General features: G+C 48.6%; 1 protein-coding gene across 1 annotated transcript in view; it reads right to left on the bottom strand.

The window, feature by feature from the left end:
• The window catches only part of LOC134933849 (serine protease FAM111A-like), a 187,460-nt gene that overhangs the window by 128,986 nt on the left and 44,139 nt on the right, over positions 1-14,335 (bottom strand). Inside the window, exon 3 of the mRNA XM_063929362.1 lies at positions 11,958-12,050. The gene's annotated coding sequence lies outside the window, so the exon portion shown is untranslated. The remainder of the gene's footprint in view (positions 1-11,957; positions 12,051-14,335) is intronic.

The raw sequence follows: 14,335 nt of genomic DNA, 5'->3' as shown, positions 1-14,335 counted from the left end.
CTCCCCGGGCAGCCGCCCAGGATAAGCCCACCTTTCTGGTAGAGTGGGCTTTCACCGATTTCGGTAACGGCAATCCTGCCGTAGAATGAGCCTGCTGAATCATATTACAGATCCAGCGCGCAATAGTCTGCTTAGAAGCAGGATTCCCAATTTTGTTGGGAGCCCACAGGACAAACAGAGCCTCTGTTTTCCTAATCTGCGCTGAGAGACTTTGACTCCGCCAAGGCGTCAGTGGCCACTTGCACCACAATTTGCTGGTAAACATGAAAAGATGATACCACTTTTGGCAAAAACTGCTGACGAGTTCTCAACTCCGCTTTATCAGCATAGAAAATCAAATAGGGGCTTTTGTGAGACAAAGCCGTCAACTCAGACACTCTCCTTGCAGACGCCAAGGCCAACAACATGACCACTTTCCAAGCATGGAATTTTAACTCAACCTTGCGCAAAGGTTCAAACCAATGTGATTGCAAGAATTGCAACACCACATTATGGTCCCATGGTGCCACTGGGGGCACAAAGGGAGGTTGGATGTGAAGCACGCCTTTTACGAAGGTCTGAGCTTCCGGAAGGAAGGCAAATTCTTTTTTAAAAAAAGATCGACAAGGCCAAAATCTGTACTTTAATAGAGCCTAACTTTAGGCCTGCATCCACACCTGCTTGTAGGAATTGGAGCAAACGCCCCAGGTGAAATTCTTCCGTAGGAGCCTTCTTGGATTCACACCAAGACACATTTTCTCCAAATACAGTGGTAATGCTTTGCCGTTACTTCTTTTCTAGCCTGAAGAAGAGTAGGAAAGACTTCACTGGGAATACCCTTTCGGGCTAGGATCTGGCGTTCAACCGCCACGCCGTAAAACGCAGGCGCGGTAAGTCCTGATACACGCACGGCCCCTGTTGTAACAGGTCTTCCTGAAGAGGAAGAGGCCAGGGATCTTCTATGAGCAACTCCTGAAGATCTGGGTACCAGGCCCTGCTTGGTCAATCCGGAACAATGAGGATCGCCTGAACCCTTGTTCTTCGTATAATTTTTATCACCTTTGGAATGAGTGGAATTGGAGGGAACACATAGACCGACTGAAAACACCCACGGTGTCACCAGGGCGTCCACCGCTATCGCTTGAGGGTCCCTTGACCTGGAACAATATCTCTGTAGTTTCTTGTTGAGGCGGGACGCCATCATGTCCACTTGAGGAATTCCCCAACGACTTGTCACTTCTGCAAAGACCTCTTGATGAAGACCCCACTCTCCTGGATGGAGATCGTGTCTGCTGAGGAAGTCTGCTTCCGAGTTGTCCACTCCTGGAATGAAGACCGCTGACAGAGCGCTGTCATGCCTTTCCGCCCAGCGAAGAATCCTCGCGGCCTCAGCCATCGCCGCTCTGCTCCTTGATCCGCCTTGGCAGTTTATGTACGCCACTGCTGTCAAGTTGTCTGACTGAATCAACACCGGCAGACCTCGAAGCAAATGTTCGGCTTGCAGTATGCCGTTGTAGATGGCACTTAATTCCAGAATGTTTATGTGTAGACAAGCTTCCTGGCTTGACCACTTTCCCTTGAAATTTCTCTCCTGTGTGACTACTCCCCAGCAACGGAGGCTTGCATCTGTGGTCACCAGGATCCAATCCTGAAACCCGAACCTGCGCCCATCCAGAAGGTGAGAACTGTGCAGCCACCACAGAAGTGAAATTCTGGTCCTGGGAGATAGAATTATTCTCCGGTGCATGTCCAGGTGAGACCCGGACCACTGGTCCAGCAGGTTCCATTGAAACACTCTGGCATGGAACCTGCCATACGGAATGGCCTCGTAGGCCGCCACCATCTTCCCCAGCAACAGAGTGCAGTGAAGAACGGACACCTTTGCCGGTTTCAGAATCTGTTTTACCATGTTCTGTATTTCCAGAGCTTTTTCCACTGGAAGAAAAACTCTGCAATTTTGTATCCAGAATCATACCCAGGAACGACAGCCGTGTCGTTGGATCCAACTGTGATTTTGGCAAATTTAGGAGCCATCCGTGTTGTTGCAGAATAGTCAGTGAGAGCGCAACATTTTTCAGCAATTGCTCCTTGGACCTCGCCTTTATGAGGAGATCGTCCAAGTACGGGATAATTGTGATTCCCCGCTTGCGCAGGAGAACCATTATTTCCGCCATTACTTTGGTGAAAATCCTCGGAGCCGTGGACAGCCCAAACGGCAACATCTGAAATTGGTAATGACAATCCTGCACAGCAAACCTCAGGTAAGCCTGATGTGGAGGATATATGGGGACATGTAAGTATGCATCTTTTATGCCGACTGACACCATATAATCCCCCCTCCTCCAGACTGGAGATCACTGCTCATAGAGACTCCATCTTGAATTTGAATTTCTTTACAAAGAAATTGAGGGATGTTAGGTTTAGAATCGGTCTGACTGAGCCATCAGGCTTTAGTACCACGAACAGGCTTGAATAAAAATCTTCACCCTGTTGAAACGGGGGTACCGTGACAATCACTTGATTTTGACACAACTTTAGTATCGCAGTTCTTACGCTCTCCCTTTTTGGAAGAGAAGCTGGCAAGGCCATTTGAAAAATCGGTGAGGGGGAACGTCTTGAAACTCTAACTTGTACCCCTGGGTTATTATGTCTACTATCCAGGGATCCAAGTCCGAGTGCACCCAAACCTGACCGAAGAGTTTGAGACGTGCCTCCACTGGTGTGGACTCTCGCAGAGGAGCCCGAGCGTCATGCGGTGGATTTGGTAGAAGCCGGAGAGGACATCTGCTCCTGGGTACTTGTCACAGCCTGTGACCTTTTTCCCCGACCTCTCCCCCTCGCAGCAAGGAAGGAGGACCCACGTCCTTTTTTGAATCTATTGGGCCGAAAGGACTGCATCTGATAGTGAGGCGATTTCTTTTGCTGTGCAGGGACATAAGGTAAAATTTAAGACTTACCTGCGGTAGCCATAGTCACCAGGTCAGTGAGGCCGTCGCCAAACAAAACCTTACCGTTAAAAGGTAGAACCTCAATCGCCTTCTTAGAGTCAGCATCAACATTCCATTGATGTAACCACAACGCTCTCCTTGCTGAGATCGCCATGGCATTGGCCCTTGAACCCAATATCCCTTACAGCTTCTTTTAAATATGCTGCAGCGTCCCTGATGTGACCCAGAGTCAAAAGTACACTATCCCTGTCTAGGGAATCTACCTCAGATGACAAGGTATCTGCCCACTTTTCAATAGCGCTACTCACCCATGCCGAAGCAACGGCAGGTCTGAGCAACGTACCTGTAGTGACATAAATGGATTTTAGTGCATTTTCCTGCTTACGATCCGCAGGATCCTTTAGGGCTGCCGTGTTAAGGGACGGTAGCGCCACCTTTTTGCATAGACGCGATAAAGCTTCGTCTACCGTGGGGATTAACTCCCACCTTTCCCTGTCCCCCAGAGGGGAACGGATAAGCCACTGGAATTCTTTTCGGAACCTGAATCTTTTTGACAGGATTATCCCTCGCCTTTTCAAACAGCGCGTTCAGTTCATGAGAGGGAGGAAACGTTACCTCGGGTTTCTTTCCTTTATACATACAGACTAGTGATGAGCGGGTTCGGTTCCTCGGAATCCGAACCCGCCCGAACTTCAGCTTTTTTTACACGGGTCCGAGCAGGCTCGGATCCTCCCGCCTTGCTCAGTTAACCCGAGCGCGCCCGAACGTCATCATCCCGCTGTCGGATTCTCGCGAGGCTCGGATTCTATATAAGGAGCCGCGCGTCGCCGCCATTTTCACACATGCATTGAGATTGATAGGGAGAGGACGTGGCTGGCGTCCTCTCCGTTTAGAAGAAATAGATAGAGACTTAGAGTGAGACACTTGATTTACTGGAGCTTAGGAGTACTCAGAGAGTGCAGAGTTTACTAGTGACTGACCAGTGACCACCAGTGCAGTTTTATATTTAATATTATATAATCCGTTCTCTGCCTGAAAAAAAACGATACACAGTGACACAGTATACCATATCTGTGCTCAGCCTCAGTGTGCTGCATCATCTATGTATATCTGACTGTGCTGAGTGCTCACTGCTCACACAGCTTAATTGTGGGGGAGACAGGTGAGCAGTTATAGCAGGAGTACATATTTTAACAGTGCACACTTTTGCTGCCAGAGTGCCACTGCCAGTGTGACTGACCAGTGACCACTGGCACGGACCACCAGTATATTGTGATTGTCTGCCTGAAAAAGTTAAACACTCGTCGTGTGGTGTTTTTTTTATTCTATAAACGCATTCTGCTGACAGTGTCCAGCAGGTCCGTCATTATCATTATATAATATATACCTGTCCGGCTGCAGTAGTGATATATATATATTTTTTGAATCATTATCATCCAGTCTATATTAGCAGCAGACGCAGTACGGTAGTCCACGGCTGTAGCAGTAGCTACCTCTGTCGCAGTCGCTCGTCCATCCATAATTGTATACCACCTACCTGGGGTGTTTTTTTTCTCTCTATCTTCTTGATACTAGTAGCTTACTTTAGGAGTCTGCAGTGCTGACAGTGTCCAGCAGGTCCGTCATTATCATTATATATACCTGTCCGGCTGCAGTAGTGATATATATATTTTGAATCATTATCATCCAGTCTATACTAGCAGCAGACGCAGTATGGTAGTCCACGGCTGTAGTTACCTCTGTGTCGGCAGTCGCTCGTCATCCATAAGTATACTAGTATCCATCCATCTCCATTGTTTACCTGAGGTGCCTTTTAGTTGTGCCTATTAAAATATGGAGAACAAAAATGTTGAGGTTCCAAAAATAGGGAAAGATCAAGATCGACTTCCACCTAGTGCTGAAGCTGCTGCCACTAGTCATGGCCGAGACGATGAAATGCCATCAACGTCGTCTGTCAAGGCCGATGCCCAATGTCATAATACAGAGCATGTAAAATCCAAAACACCAAATATCAGTAAAAAAAGGACTCAAAAATCTAAAAGAAAATTGTCGGAGGAGAAGCGTAAACTTGCCAATATGCCATTTACCACATGGAGTGGCAAGGAACGGCTGAGGCCCTGGCCTATGTTCATGGCTAGTGGTTCAGCTTCACATGAGGATGGAAGCACTCAGCCTCTCGCTAGAAAAATGAAACGACTCAAGCTGGCAAAAGCACAGCAAAGAACTGTGCGTTCTTCGAAATCCCAAATCCACCAGGAGAGTACAATTGTGTCGGTTGCGATGCCTGACCTTCCCAACACTGGACGTGAAGAGCATGCGCCTTCCACCATTTGCACGCCCCCTGCAAGTGCTGGAAGGAGCACCCGCAGTCCAGTTCCTGATAGTGAGATTGAAGATGTCAGTGTTGAAGTACACCAGGATGAGGAGGATATGGGTGTTGCTGGCGCTGGGGAGAAAATTGACCAGGAGGATTCTGATGGTGAGGTGGTTTGTTTAAGTCAGGCACCCGGGGAGACACCTGTTGTCCGTGGGAGGAATATGGCTATTGACATGCCTGGTGAAAATACCAAAAAAATCAGCTCTTCGGTGTGGAAGTATTTCAACAGAAATGCGGACAACAGGTGTCAAGCCATGTGTTGCCTTTGTCAAGCTGTAATAAGTAGGGGTAAGGACGTTAACCACCTCGGAACATCCTCCCTTATACGTCACCTGCAGCGCATTCATCATAAGGTCAGTGACAAGTTCAAAAACTTTGGGCGACAGCGGAAGCAGTCCACTGACCAGTAAATCCCTTCCTCTTGTAACCAAGCTCACGCAAACCACCCCACCAACTCCCTCAGTGTCCATTTCCTCCTTCCACAGGAATGCCAATAGTCCTGCAGGCCATGTCACTGGCAATTCTGACGAGTCCTCTCCTGCCTGGGATGCCTCCGATGCATCCTTGAGTGTAATGCCTACTGCTGCTGGCGCTGCTGTTGTTGCTGCTGGGAGTCGATCGTCATCCCAGAGGGGAAGTCGGAAGACCACTTGTACTACTTCCAGTAAGCAATTGACTGTCCAACGGTCCTTTGCGAGGAAGATGAAATATCACAGCAGTCATCCTGCTGCAAAGCGGATAACTGAGGCCTTGACAACTATGTTGGTGTTAGACGTGCGTCCGGTATCCGCCGTTAGTTCACAGGGAACTAGACAATTTCTTGAGGTAGTGTGCCCCCGTTACCAAATACCATCTAGGTTCCACTTCTCTAGGCAGGCGATACAGAGAATGTACACGGACGTCAGAAAAAGACTCACCAGTGTCCTAAAAAATGCAGTTGTACCCAATGTCCACTTAACCACGGACATGTGGACAAGTGGAGCAGGGCAGACTCAGGACTACATGACTGTGACAGCCCACTGGGTAGATGTATTGCCTCCCGCCGCAAGAACAGCAGCGGCGGCACCAGTAGCAGGATCTCTCAAACGCCAGCTCGTTCCTAGGCAGGCTACGCTTTGCATCACCGCTTTCCAGAATACGCACACAGCTGAAAACCTCTTACGGCAACTGAGGAAGATCATCGCAGAATGGCTTACCCCAAATGGACTCTCCTGTGGATTTGTGGCATCGGACAACGCCAGCAATATTGTGCGTGCATTACATCTGGGCAAATTCCAGCACGTCCCATGTTTTGCACATACCTTGAATTTGGTGATGCAGAATTATTTAAAAAACGACAGGGGCGTGCAAGAGATGCTGTCGGTGGCCAGAAGAATTGCGGGCCACTTTCGGCGTGCAGGCACCGCGTACAGAAGACTGGAGCACCACCAAAAAGACCTGAACCTGCCCTGCCATCATCTGAAGCAAGAGGTGGTAACGAGGTGGAATTCAACCCTCTATATGCTTCAGAGGATGGAGGAGCAGCAAAAGGCCATTCAAGCCTATACATCTGCCCACGATATAGGCAAAGGAGGTGGAATGCACCTGTCTCAAGCGCAGTGGAGAATGATTTCAACGTTGTGCAAGGTTCTGCTGCCCTTTGAACTTGCCACACGTGAAGTCAGTTCAGACACTGCCAGCCTGAGCCAGGTCATTCCCCTCATCAGGCTTTTGTAGAAGAAGCCGGAGGCATTGAAGGAGGAGCTAAAACAGAGCGATTCCGCTAGGCATGTGGGACTTGTGGATGGAGCCCTTCATTTGCTTAACCAGGATTCACGTGTGGTCAATCTGTTGAAATCAGAGCACTACATTTTGGCCACCGTGCTCGATCCTAGATTTAAAACCTACGTTGGATCTCTCTTTCTGGCAGACACAAGTCTGCAGGGGTTCAAAGAACTGCTGGTGAGAAAATTATCAAGTCAAGTGGAACTTGATCGGTCAACAGCTCCTCCTTCACATTCTCCCGCAATTGGGGGTGCGAGGAAAAGGCTCAGAATTCCGAGCCCACCCGCTGGCGGTGATGCGGGGCAGTCTGATGCTGACATCTGGTCCGGACTGAAGGACCTGCCAACGATTACGGACATGTCGTCTACTGTCACTGCATATGATTCTGTCACCATTGAAAGAATGGTGGAGGATTATATGAGTGACCGCATCCAAGTAGGCACGTCAGACAGTCCGTATGTATACTGGCAGGGAAAAGAGGCAATTTGGAGGCCCTTGCACAAACTGGCTTTATTCTACCTAAGTTGCCCTCCCTCCAGTGTGTACTCCGAAAGAGTGTTTAGTGCCGCCGCTCACCTTGTCAGCAATCGGCGTACGAGGCTACTTCCAGAAAATGTGGAGAAGATGATGTTCATTAAAATGAATTATAATCAATTACTCCTTGGAGACATTCACCAGCAGCAATTGCCTCCAGAAAGTACACGGGGGGATCTGAGATGGTGGATTCCAGTGGGGACGAATTAATAATCTGTGAGGAGGGGGATGTACACAGTGAAAGGGGTGATGAATCGGACGATGATGATGAGGTGGACATCTTGCCTCTGTAGAGCCAGTTTGTGCAAGGGGAGATTGATTGCTTCTTTTTTGGTGGGGGCCCAAACCAACCAGTCATTTCAGTCACAGTCGTGTGGCAGACCCTGTCGCTGAAATGACGGGTTGGTTAAAGTGTGCATGTCCTGTTTATACAACATAAGGGTGGGTGGGAGGGCCCAAGGACAATTCCATCTTGCACCTCTTTTTTCTTTTTTTCTTCTTTGCGCTGTTTGGGGAGTGTTTTTTGGAAGGGCCATCCTGCGTGACACTGCAGTGCCACTCCTAGATGGGCCAGGTGTTTGTGTCGGCCACTTCGGTCGCTTATCTTACTCACACAGCTACCTCATTGCGCCTCTTTTTTTTCTTCTTTGCGTCATGTGCTGTTTGGGGAGTGTTTTTTGGAAGGGCCATCCTGCGTGACACTGCAGTGCCACTCCTAAATGTGCCAGGTGTTTGTGTCGGCCACTAAGGTCGCTTAGGTTACTCACACAGCTACCTCATTGCGCCTCTTTTTTCTTTGCGTCATGTGCTGTTTGGGGACTGGGGAGTAGTTTTTTGAAGGGCCAGCCTGCGTGACACTGCAGTGCCACTCCTAGATGGGCCAGGTGTTTGTGTCGGCCACTTGGGTCGCTTAGGTTACTCACACAGCTACCTCATTGCGCCTCTTTTTTTTCTTCTTTGCGTCATGTGCTGTTTGGGGGGTGTTTTTTGGAAGGGCCATCCTGCGTGACACTGCAGTGCCACTCCTAGATGGGCCAGGTGTTTGTGTCGGCCACTAGGGTCGCTTAGGTTACTCACACAGCTACCTCATTGCGCCTCTTTTTTTTCTTCTTTGCGTCATGTGCTGTTTGGGGAGTGTTTTTTGGAAGGGCCATCCTGCGTGACACTGCAGTGCCACTCCTAGATGGGGCAGGTGTTTGTGTCGGCCACTTGGGTCGCTGAGCTTAGTCATCCAACGACCTCGGTGCAAATTTTAGGACTAAAAATAATATTGTGAGGTGTGAGGTGTTCAGAATAGACTGAAAATGAGTGTAAATTATGGTTATTGAAGTTAATAATACTATGGGATCAAAATGACCCCCAAATTCAATGATTTAAGCTGTTTTTTTAGGGTTTTTTTTGAAAAAAACACCCGAATCCAAAACACACCCGAATCCGACAAAAAAAATTCGGTGAGGTTTTGCCAAAACGCGTTCGAACCCAAAACACGGCCGCGGAACCGAACCCAAAACCCGAAAAATTTCAAGTGCACATCTCTAATACAGACCCTAGTATCAGGGACAGCAGGGTCCTCATTGATATGTAGTACGTCTTTTATTGCCACAATCATGTACTGAATACTCTTAGCCAGTTTTGGATGTAATCTGGCATCACTATAGTCGACACTGGAATCAGAATCCGTGTCGGTATCTGTATCTACTATCTGGGCAAATGCACATTTCTGTGACCCCGAAGGGGTCTGGGTCTGTGACAAAGCATCTTCCATGGATTTCCTCCAAGTTTGGGTCTTAAACTCAGATTTATCAAATCTCTTAGCTAACTTAGTCACGTTTGCATTTAAAACACTCAACATATTCACCCAATCATCCGTCGGCGGTGCCGACACTGTTACTCTCACAGCATTTTCTGTCCCCACTCCAGCCTCCTCCTGGGAAGAGCATTCAGCCTCAGACATGTCAACACACACGTACCGACACCCACAACCACACTGGGGCTATAGGAGACAGACCCACAATAAAGCCTGCAGGAGGGACACAGAGAGAGTTCTGCCAGCTCACACCCAGCGCCTATCACGGTACTGAGGCCAGTAAAGTGACTGCCCAGACTTGTTAGCGCTTTTTTTATATAAACCAATCGGCACCAAATTACTTTTTAATTAGTGATTTTAGGGGACCATTTCTTTGCTTTCTATCAACTGTTACGCTTCTGTCCTGATCTGCCTGTTTTCTGGGCAACTGCTTTCCACCCTGGTTCTACAGCTCAGCAGTTCTGAGAGCATTTAGCTGGATACACACTAGGCCGACAGATGGGCCGAGCAGTCCATCTGCTGACCTGTGTGTACCCAGCAGTGGGTGGCACATGTTCTGAGCAGCTCTCTGTGATTCTGCTTCACTACTACTCAATCAGCACTGTCACTTTTGGATACTCATATGATCCTATCCCAGCAGCTGATTGGGTGAAACCCACATAAATACACTCAGTGCATTCACTGCTTTGCCATTGTTGTGTTTTACCTAGGCTAGCTCCTTTACATCTTGTCCCCGAGAGATTACTATTCTCTCCTGCTGCTGGATTCCTTGTGTTTGACTAGGTTACATTCTCTGTTTAATCCAGGGGTGTGCAATTATTTCAGCTGGCGGGCCACTTGACACTCCAGCGAATACTCGAGGGCCGCACAGAAAATATCGTGACCACGCATCGCGTCGCATGGTACCTAAAACGTGCATACAATCCTTCGATTTATCTCACAAATGCGGTGGAAATCGAAGGATTGTACCTGATAACTCACAAGTGTATGAGCTAGATAAGAGTTATCATCTTCCCTCCAGTCTATCCCCTCCCTGGACAAAATAATCAGCTCCCCCCATCTCTGGACAAAATAATCACCCCCCCTTCTCCCACTCCCTGGACCAAATAATCAGCTTCCCCCCTCCCCAGACAAAGTTACCAGCCTGCACACTGATGGGAGGCAGCGGGCCGGGCAGGTTCAGTTCGCGGGCCGCACTTTGCCCACCCCTGGTTTAATCCCTGCTTCTTCTTGAACTCTCTGCCTGTATTTGACCTGTGTACTTCTGCACTTTGACCCAGCCTTCCTATGACTATTTACTATTGACTGATAACAACTGTATACTACCCGGATTAAGTCCTTACCGCATCGGAGTACCAGTGAATAATGAGGGTGTGGGAAAAGTGGTTGTTATTAGTGAAAAACTTCCTGCACCATAATTTCTGCATAGTAGTTATCAGTCGCCGAGAGCAGGGCTCAAAACACCACCCTGTCTGGTCTGGTTATGCTGTTGTTTTGTGGTAGATCTTTAATAGTTTCTTCAGTATAGCCAATTTTCTAAATGCCTCAATGTTCAGCAAATTGTACTAATTAAGGAGAAGACATTGAGGTGGCATAAAGTGAGAAGTAATTTACTAGTAGTAAACATTAATATTCAGCAATCTGCATTCCTAATTTATTTTTAAAACAAAGAGTTTTCCAACCCTCTAGATTTAGAATTATCTTCAGCTAATAGTCTATTTTAGGGTTTCTCAACTCCAACCCTCAAGTATCCGGCACAGGTCATGTTTTGAGGATTTCAGTCTGTGGAAACAAGTGGGATAATTACTGACCAGTGCTGCAAGTATGGCGGTATGGGGTGGTACTACGTATCTGTAAGAAATTGCCATCCGGTACGTAGAATCACCGGCCCGACTGCCATGCTTGCAGCTGCTGCTGTGCAAGGGGAGAAGAGCGCAGCGCAGGGGAGAAGAGCGCAGCGTACGCCTCTCCCGCCCCTCAATGCTCCGTGAAGTCTGGCCTCCGGCGGTGGTGTGAATCTCAAATGAGGAGCTGTTTTGTTGGCCAATCACAGTTCGCGGACCGGCAGCCGCGGATCCTGATTGGCTGCTGGTCTGCGAGCTCTGATTGGCTAATAAACCGGCGCTTCATTTGAGATAAACACAGCCAGAGACCAAACTTAACTGAGCATTGATGGGCAGGAGAGGTGCACGCTGCCTCTCTGTGGGGGCATATTTGAGTCTGGAACCGAGGGGACATATCAGACATTGTAGGAGCATATCTGGCACTGCTGGGGGCATATGTGTATCTGGCATTGTGGGGGCATGTGTGTATCTGGCACTATTGGGGTCATATGTGTATCTGACCCCCCACCTGTGTATCACTCCCCCATTTTCAATGGCCACGCCCTGTGTGGCACACAGTACCACTTTAAAAATTTTTCTACTTGCACCACTGTTACCCAGCGACACAGATTAACTCACATGTGCATGAGTTGAGATGTCTAGAAAACATGACCTGTTGGTGGCACTTGAGGACTGGAGTTGGTCTGCTTTGTGATGCAATTTACCTTTTCTGTAGATTGTGGTGTCTTTACACTGCTTTCATTTCCAGAATCTGAATAGTTTTCTTTGTCTGTGGATTTATTACAACTCTGATCCTTCTGAAAAGAAGATGAGAAACAACATTATTTACTGGTATCTCTCTGATCCAATATCTTTTGTCATCTCTAGCTACTCTTTCATCCACTAGGGGACACTGAAGGTGTAGACACTGGGGTATAGACGGGAGGTTATCGGGAGCTGGCACTTTAAGTGTATAGACACCAGTGACGTGGGGTGAGGCAGAGCCTTTCCTGTCATACTAACGTTTGTGGCAGAGTTTTGACTGTGTAAAGTATATGAAAAATACAAAGAATATTGTATGTTTAGCAATGTACCGAGGGAGCCAGTCACACTGTGCTGTGCTCCAGCCAGCTATAGTTTCAAGCAACCTGACTGTCATGAAGGGGGGCGCCTGCAACTATCCATTTCCAAGGCAGACATGGAGTGCTGTGGGGCAAAGGCGGGGGTGGCGTCATCCAAACGGAGGGCGTGGCGATGAACGCTGCGGCTGCATGACGTCACGCACAGGCGCCATGATCAGGAAGACGGCGGCTGGCCTCCTACAGGCGCAACCCTAATTTCTGCGATAGAGAAGAAATTGTGGTGCAATTACAATTTCTGCTTGGTCAAGGAGGGGGGTGGTCGGTCAGCATGCTGGGCAGTCTTGCCCTGTGATGGGCGGCCCCCAACATGCGATCACAAGGATTGTAAAACTCTGCTACTTAGCAGAATTTTAAATCCTTACTGAATAAGGCCCCTTGTCCCTACCGCTCACCGTGCTCCTGAGGTCTACTGCAACAGTGAGTACAGCGTGGTCCCGAAAAGCGCACCCGCCCCTCTCCCCCTGTGCACTTCCTCCATAGCAGAGCAGACTTTTGTCGGGCAGGCAACAAGCCGTGGCTCCTTGGTCATGCAGCATGGAAAGATGGTGGCTGTAGGGGGAAGCGGAGGCTGCGTGGGATATAAAATGTACTGCTGCAGCACTATATTACTGCTCGGGGCATGCTGTCAATGGCAGTGACAGCTACAATGAAGGCTCTGAGCAGGCAGTCCATCACAGCGGGGAGGGCTCCTGCTGGAAAAGACTATTGCTCATTGGATTATCACTGTCTCCTTGCCTTTTACAGCTAAATTAGATGCAAAAAGGCGCCATTTTGCAACAGCCACTGTGGAGTCTGCCAGATCCCGTCCACCTCCTACAGATCCCTGGTCACTTTCCCTCTGGAGGTTGTGAGTGCACATGGGGTAGTTTGGTTGTGGTTTAGAGACTCTAGTGGAAAAGAGCCTCTGTGGCTTAAAGTGCGCTCTCTCCCTCTATGCTGTCTGCCTTTTCTCCTGTCGCTACAGTCAGATGGATAGCTGTTAGCGGTCGCACGGTGGCCGTGGGGAGACGCGGGTCCCGGCTGTTGCCTGGTGACCGAGACGCCGCATCTCTCCTGGCCGATAGGGATGTTGTTCCCCACCTGGAGCCTGGCAACAGGCCGGCGCTATGCATGGTGGGTGTCGCCGGGCGCCTAGTAACAGGGACGCTGGAGGCAGACTGTGTTCCCCGTTGCTCAGTAATTAACCTAGTGTTACGTGCAGCAGGACAGCTACACAAAATTATTTTTATTAGGACTCCGGAGTCTGGAATGTGCAGGCTCCTGTTATATTCTGTTTCCGGTGCTCTCCTCCAATGCTGGTTATAGTTCCTACTTTCTGTTTGAAACTGCAAGCCCTATGAGCTCTTGTACAAAGAAACTCTACAAGTCTTAGTCCTGTCTGTATTCAGTCAACCTTGACTTCAGGTGCAGTGTGGTTTATTCCACACAGATGTTTGTTTTTTTACCTTGTCTGTACTTTTTGGTTTTTCTGCTGTCATTGTTATTTTACACAGCTGTTTCACATAACCACCGCATTTTCCTCTTCTCCCTTCTTCACAGTTTACATTGCCGCAGTCCTATTAGCCTGTCCTCTGACCCATTACTGAATCAGTCTCTCTCTTTCAGTCTTTTCCACCGTCCGATAACTCTGGTCATCTTGAAAGCAAGCCCATAATGTCACCAGTGGCATAAATCCTGGTGGGCATCCCAGTAACGGTAGGCACATCTAGCCTTAAGGGAAAAGAGGCTCTTATAGGCAAGAAGACCTGCTGGTGCACTCTACATGTCTTACCGTCGGGTGACTGGGGTTATTGTCCAGAAGAACAACCACGTGTCCAGTTCATCTTACTCATCACCTTCAGTCACCCAGTTCTCCTCATCATTCTGTCCAGCTACTGTGTGTGTTTCTGTTAGTGTGGAACTCTCTGTATCAGATTGCAATAACAGGCAGGAGAGAGCCCCTAAAACATCACAAAAACTTT

This window comes from Pseudophryne corroboree, chromosome 6 (assembly GCF_028390025.1).
Source record: "Pseudophryne corroboree isolate aPseCor3 chromosome 6, aPseCor3.hap2, whole genome shotgun sequence".
Taxonomy (NCBI): Eukaryota; Metazoa; Chordata; class Amphibia; order Anura; family Myobatrachidae; genus Pseudophryne; species Pseudophryne corroboree.
The sequence above is the reverse complement of the archived record's forward strand: the minus strand, read 5'-3'. Positions and strand labels throughout refer to the sequence as shown.